Genomic DNA, 6,662 nt, shown 5'->3' with positions numbered 1-6,662 from the left:
CTTGCAAATGAGGAGTCATTTCGAACCATTCCTCCCTGTAAAAGTGTTTCAGTTCATCAATATTTCTGTCATGCCTCAACTGAACAGCCCTCTTCAGGTTATGTTGCAGCATATTAATGAATTAAGGTCAGGACTCTGACTTGGACATACAAAAAACAGGATTTTTTTTCTTTCAACCGTTCTATTGTTGCCTTACTTGTGCTTTAAATGTGCGCTTTAAATCATTGCTTTGTCTACCCAAACTCTGCGGAGCTTTTAGTCAGAGACTGCTGCGATGACATTCTCAGATTTAGAATTAATTGTTCCCTCAGTGATTACAAAGCAACCCGAATGCACTATATGCTAAACAGCCTCAAACCATCATGCTTCCTCTACCATGCGCCATAGGTTTTTTTTTCCCCTCCAAATGCCAAATGCCAAGGAATTTCACTTTTGTCACAGTAATACACAAAACCTTGTCCCAGGTTTTGTGTGTTGTGTGGAACATCCAGGTGATTTTGTGGTATCTCCCACTAACAACGTTGTTATTAAGTGTCTTTTTTATAGTGGACACTGAATCAAAGATTTGGGCTAGTTGTAGAGATTTCTGGCAGTTATTGTGCTCTTGATGTGATCTTTGCAGGATCACAGGCATTTTTCTCCTTAGCTACACTTTCCAGTTCCTCCTGGGATTCCCGAGTCATTCCCAAGCCATATGAGGAACATAATTGCTCTGACTTGTGGGTCTAACCCAGGTGGCCTTTTGAGGTGCCCAAACCACCTCCAAAGGGACGGGCTTATGAGGATCCTAACCAGATACATAGACTACGTCAAATGGGTCCTTTTAACACGGGTTGAGAGAACTATGAATTACCACCATATAATCTGGTAGTAAATATATTATAGGGTTACCTAGGCTACCAGAACTTGGAATGTCCCCTAGCGACTAAACAGTTCGCTTCCTGTGTGGATGGAGCTTAATTTCATCTCCTGCATTGGAATGCCTGAATTCAAGTAATGTTATTAGCAAAGATATTGACTTATTTTTTTCAGCCTGCACTTTATCACTCAGTGAGATCAGCAAGACTTTAAAAGTAGAACTTTTTGTGTGTTATTAGTGAAATTGTGTTTGTCTGTAAATGTGATTTAGACAAAGATTAGGCTCATTTTACGAGTAATTAATGCAGAAATCCTGGTAATTCTAAAGGGTTCACAAACTTTTCTCTTGCAGCTGTCTCATTATATGATTGGCAGATGCACAAAAGCGAAGAAATGAAAGCAAACATTGCATTTTTTTGTGAAGGAATACTGCTTTACACGCTTCTCCTCCATGCATATCAACTATGCTTTAGCAATTGAAAAGCATAATTCAGGGTGGAGGGAAAACAGAGGAGGCACTCTTGGAGGCAACCTAGCCAATTAATTTGCTGCTCAGATCTCAAAGCCTCACTGGAGAGGTGCTAGGCTACATACCACCAGGCTAATTTGTGTAGTAGGTCTGTATTAAATATATGCATGAGGCTAATTCAGTTAGTGTCGTAGCCCTGTAGCTGTGGTGAGTGCGGCGCTAGCTCCCATTAGCGATGTTTCTGCCTCCAGTGGAAATCAACAGAAGTCGAGGCCGATTCCGCTTTTTGCATAAAGCAAACAAAATTAAATTTGCTTCGCTAAATCAAAGTGTAGTGCCAAATGTGGGACTCTCTCGCGCTCTCTCCCCCGCTGTCTCTGCCTCTGTCTGTCCGTCTGTCTGTCTCCTTTTCTCTCTGAGGGATAAATTACTCCAGAATCATAAAAGAGTAAAAAAAAAAAATTATAGAGAGAGGAAAAGAGAGATTTTAGTCAAGTGGGATTCCCCCTCCCAAACAATCCCGGCATGCTTTTGCTTACTGAGATGCGTCTCCAGCGTGTTGTGAGAATTTCTCTGATTTCGGCTGTCTTGCTCTGCATGTTTCCCTGTGTGTCTCTGGTTGTAAAGGATTTTTAAAGGATTTAAAGGATTTGTGTCTCGATCAGCATGATCTCACAGGAAAATTCATATTTATTTGTCAGGAAAATTAAAGTCATGTTCAGCGTGTGATGTGAACAAAAACGGAACAGACCATCTGGGCGAGTTATGTTTATTTGTTTTTTACATTAACGTTATAAAAACCGTGTTACAAACCATATCCAAACCTCATTTTAACTTACAGTTTGTCTTTTGACCATGAGTTAAACTTCATTTTAAACATGTTTCATGCTGAAAATTAGACGTGATGGATTCTCGAGAATGGGATTTAATCATGTGGTCGTGTGAGAATTCATTTATTTTGTGCAGTTTTTATTGTCAGATTCAGGTGCCACTATCAATATGTGTAAAAGAGTGTGACAGAGTGTGTTTGTATTAGTGTGTGTGTGTGTGTTTGTGTGTGAGGGAGACAGATAGATAAGGAATGAGAGCTCCTTGCAGTATACTGCAGAGCTAGTCAGTTAAAAAAAAAAAAAGGGGGGGGGGGGGCTTGGCTGTTCCTATTGAACTTGACCTGCGGGCCAGATCAATGTATGTGTGAGTGTGTCTGTGTGTGTGAGAGAGACAATCCTGGGGTGTGTGTGTGTGCAAGTGCGTGTCCACGAGCGTGAGTGCGCGCTGCCAGATCAATGTGTCTCCGTGTGCCACAGAATGAGAGAGCACACTGATTACCCAGGGGGTGGCGGGATGGAGGTGGAGGGGGAGGAGGAGGTGGGAGGATGGAGGAGGATGATGATACAGAGGGGAGGAGTGGAGGGGAGTGGAAGGGTAGGAGGGGGGGTGATGAGATTGAGCAGAGGACAGAGCTGAGACCAGGATCAGGAGAGAAGCTCAGCTCATTTCATTTTCATTTTCCCTTCATTTCACTGCGAGCTGTGCGGTGTGCCGGGGCATTCCACACGGATGGGGTGCCAAAAATTTAGATCCATAGCCAGATGGCATAGATCAGTCGGGAAATAGCAGCACAATCTGAATGCGATGGGATGGGTTTGGGAGGGTCAGTGAGCCATGCTTCTTGAGTCCTCTTGCTACGCTCTTTTTCTTTTTTCCCGTGTCCGTTAAGCGCCTCTACATTAATAAACTCTCACATGATCAGAGCGATGCAGTTTATATGACGTAGACATGAAATTCAACCAGCCTCAAGGCCACTGACAAGATTTCTTTATGTGTGTATTAAGATGTTTGCTGTCTGTGTGCCTTGTCTTGCTTTTAAAAAAAAATGTTTTTTATAGTTAAGAGTATGAAGGACTGTGGAGCAATCCTCAGCACTGCAGGGGCTCCTCTCATCTCTGTGTACGTGCATGTGTGTGTGGTGTGTGAGTTGTGTTTGCAAACCCCTGCCCGTGTCCAATCAGCACGTAGCCTGTGTAAAGTGTATATGTGTGTGTGAAAGGCAGACAGAAGACGCTATGAGTGGAGGTACGAGGTGATCTCCTGCCTTCTCTCTGAAGGGTTATACTTCATTTTCATATTTGGATGAGAATGTACAGCTAATAAAAATCGCACAGCAGCTAAAGAACTGTTGGCATTTTCACCACTTGCGGAGAAAATTAATTCCCAGATTTTTACATTTAATTGAAAATAGTCACATAAATGCCTTTTTTACTAAACAATCAATTGTAACAGGAAGACTCTTATTTTCAGTGAAAAGTGGAGCTCTCCAGTGTCTGCGTCAGGCGTTTCAGTGCACACTGCCAGAGAATTTTAACTAAACTCAACTCTGACCCCTAAATATGCTGGCTTTTATGACTGTGTCCAATGCTGTTTTAGCTTTGACAGGCAGTGAATTGGGCAGAGTGATGGTATCAGCTTTGCTAGGGATGTGAAAGAAGCTGAATTCGAGAAAGCCTCATTTTTTTTCTGCAGGGACTGAACAAACAGGACGAAAAAGACAAAAGAAAAGTTCTATCTTACCAGCAAAAAGTTTTAGAGTACCTCTATCCCTTATGGTTTATGGGAACCCATGGTTGACCTTAAATAGTACAAATGTATCTTGCAAACAAAAGAAAAAGGAAAGAATCATCTCAAAGTCATACAAAAACAACCATTTTCAGGCATTAAAAGATGAATTAACTTGTCCAGGAAAGAAATGCAAATAATTCTTAGAGATGCCCTAACTCCTTAAAACCTTCTGCTGGTGCAAGCGCTGGAACAAACTGTTACTACGTCATCTGTGCTGACCTCAATCACAAATGTGATGGTGAAGTCAGATTCCACTGTTAAGTGCAGGATTCAAATACTAGATCCTTTTTTAAAATGATTTTCATGTAAGGTTGTGCTGCTATGAATTTTTTCAACAAATGTGCATTTCAGTGTAAAGCAAGCTCTTTGTGACAGTCTTTAAAACTTCACTTTAAACAGCTTGTAGCTTCAATGAACAAAACATTTAATTAAAATCTTGGTAAAGTAAAATCGCTATGCAACTTACCAATTTCAAGTAAATGTGCTCGTTATTATTATATAGCGCTTTTCTACTCAAGCACTCAAAATGCTTTAGACAACATGCCTCATTCAGCTATTCACGCAAACACTTTTTATGCCTCATTGCTTTCTAGCTAGCATCTTGCCCAAGGATACTTTGGCATGGTGCAAAAAAACTCAGCAACCTTCCAATAAATAGACGACCCGCTTAACCTCCTTAGCTACAGCCACCCTTCTTCATTCAAGTTCTACCATACCACTACCATTACTGGGTTATTAGCCAGTAACCTTTACCAGGAATGGAAAACATAGATTAACACTGAGTGACATTACAACCCCGTGTCATCTGTGTATCTGTAAGTGATACATTGCAACACAATAACCTGCATTACATTACAGTATCTGTGTAGCTGAAGAAGAAAAGATAAACGGCATTGCTGTGTTAGCCTGTATTAATATTGCTATTTAATTAAATGTGTTAGTTCAGTTACTTAGCTTCATTTTCTTTTTCTTCAAGTTAACATTGCATTGACTCATGAAGATGTGACTGTATTTGTCTGCAAACATTTATAAAAATAATAAAATCGGATACTAGTATCAATAATTGTATCACAAGACAGATTATTTGCTGTTTAACACATATGTCCAAAAAATGTTTTTTAAGATCACGAAAATCATTTAAATAAGCAATAATTCTGTAATTAAACACATTTTGCACCCAAAATGAGACCCCATCTTTACACAGTCACTGATGAGCTGTTTAATATTTTAAAGGGACTTACATGTTCTGCAGTGATCACAAGTGGACACAAAAATAATAGGTTCTAATGGTACATTGTTGTTTCATTGTTATTGATGCACGTAAACTAGCGATAGCAAGGCTAACCTACTTGTTTCTACACAGCACACCTGTCCTCTCTTTTTCAGTCAAATCAGCATAATTTCTTGGCTAATCGCTAGCCTTCTTACACTAATGTGTGTGCACTGTGTTCAACTTGTTTCAGGTATATCTCAGAGATTGTTGTGAACACAACCCAAAGTTAATCTTCTGAACTCCTAGCAGTTTGTCTTTTTCTACAAAAACCTATAGTTTTGCCAAATTCTAACTTATAAGAGTGAAACTATAGTGACTTCCTCTTTAACATAAATTTGGCTAACATACATTTAGCTGTTATAAGAACTTTCCGGTAATCTCTGGTCTGCACTTTCCAATGCAATCTAAGATAAATAATAAGCCACTGCATGAAGTAAGCATCATGTTAAACATTAAATAAATAATAACCTAACCTTACCTAATCTGAATAATGTTTAGGATAAAATATACAAAGCAAATTCTTTATAGCTGTGACAACAGTTGGCATGAACCTCACAGTGGCTGTGGCCATGTGCTCGTGACGGTAGTTCTCACACACTGGAGTTGTTTAGTTCCCACACCATTTAACCTACATCATACACACACACCATTCATTCATACAAAGTTTCTTAAAGACTCAGCTGGAAATCTGGAAACCCATTGGCTGTTGTTAATGAGATATTACAAAATGTAAGTTTGAGTAAGAACCGGAAAAACAAGCATGTATTAGGAGGGCAGTGCTGGATTTACAGGTAAAGATGTGACTGTGTACATGACAAATAAAAAGAGTTTGAAGGTGAGGGAAGATTCAGGATGTAATCGGGAAGGGACTAATGGCTTAAATGTTAAAGCATAGTGGCGCATCATTTCAGACATTACCAGAGACATTTATATTGAACAGAACTTACAGATTGTTGTTTTCTGACATTTCTAAAAAAAAAGCTTCAGAAAATCTGATCAAATCAAAATCAGAAATGTGTGGAGGAAGCGTGTTTTTGAGGCTGTTTGACGATCTGATGAGCGGTTGGGACGATGGGAACTTTGTTACAGCACATTTAGCTTCTTTTGTTTAATGTGACTCAACATTTTTCTGTGAGGCTTGTTGTTACTCTGAATAGAAGTCATGGTGTACGTGAAGAAAACTGAAGACGTGTGTCGCATGTAGGCTAAGGTCAGAGTTACTTACATCTGAAATATCAAGTAAAATGCAAGCTGTGATTAAAAAAAAAAAAAAGTTGCCTATAAAGCAAACAGGAAACACGTGATTTGAATTTGAACTCTCTTCCAAGGTCGTCTCCTTGTGTGTGTCACATTGCTCCTGCTATTCTATTTGTATATCACCCCTTTGAAGGAACATTCACAACACAAGTGCCTGCACATTTGTAATTCCACTATGGACCTCAA

Source organism: Haplochromis burtoni, unplaced genomic scaffold, assembly GCF_018398535.1.
Source record: "Haplochromis burtoni strain Fernald_Lab_line unplaced genomic scaffold, NCSU_Asbu1 Contig_8, whole genome shotgun sequence".
In the NCBI taxonomy this organism is placed as follows: Eukaryota; Metazoa; Chordata; class Actinopteri; order Cichliformes; family Cichlidae; genus Haplochromis; species Haplochromis burtoni.
The sequence above is the reverse complement of the archived record's forward strand: the minus strand, read 5'-3'. Positions refer to the sequence as shown.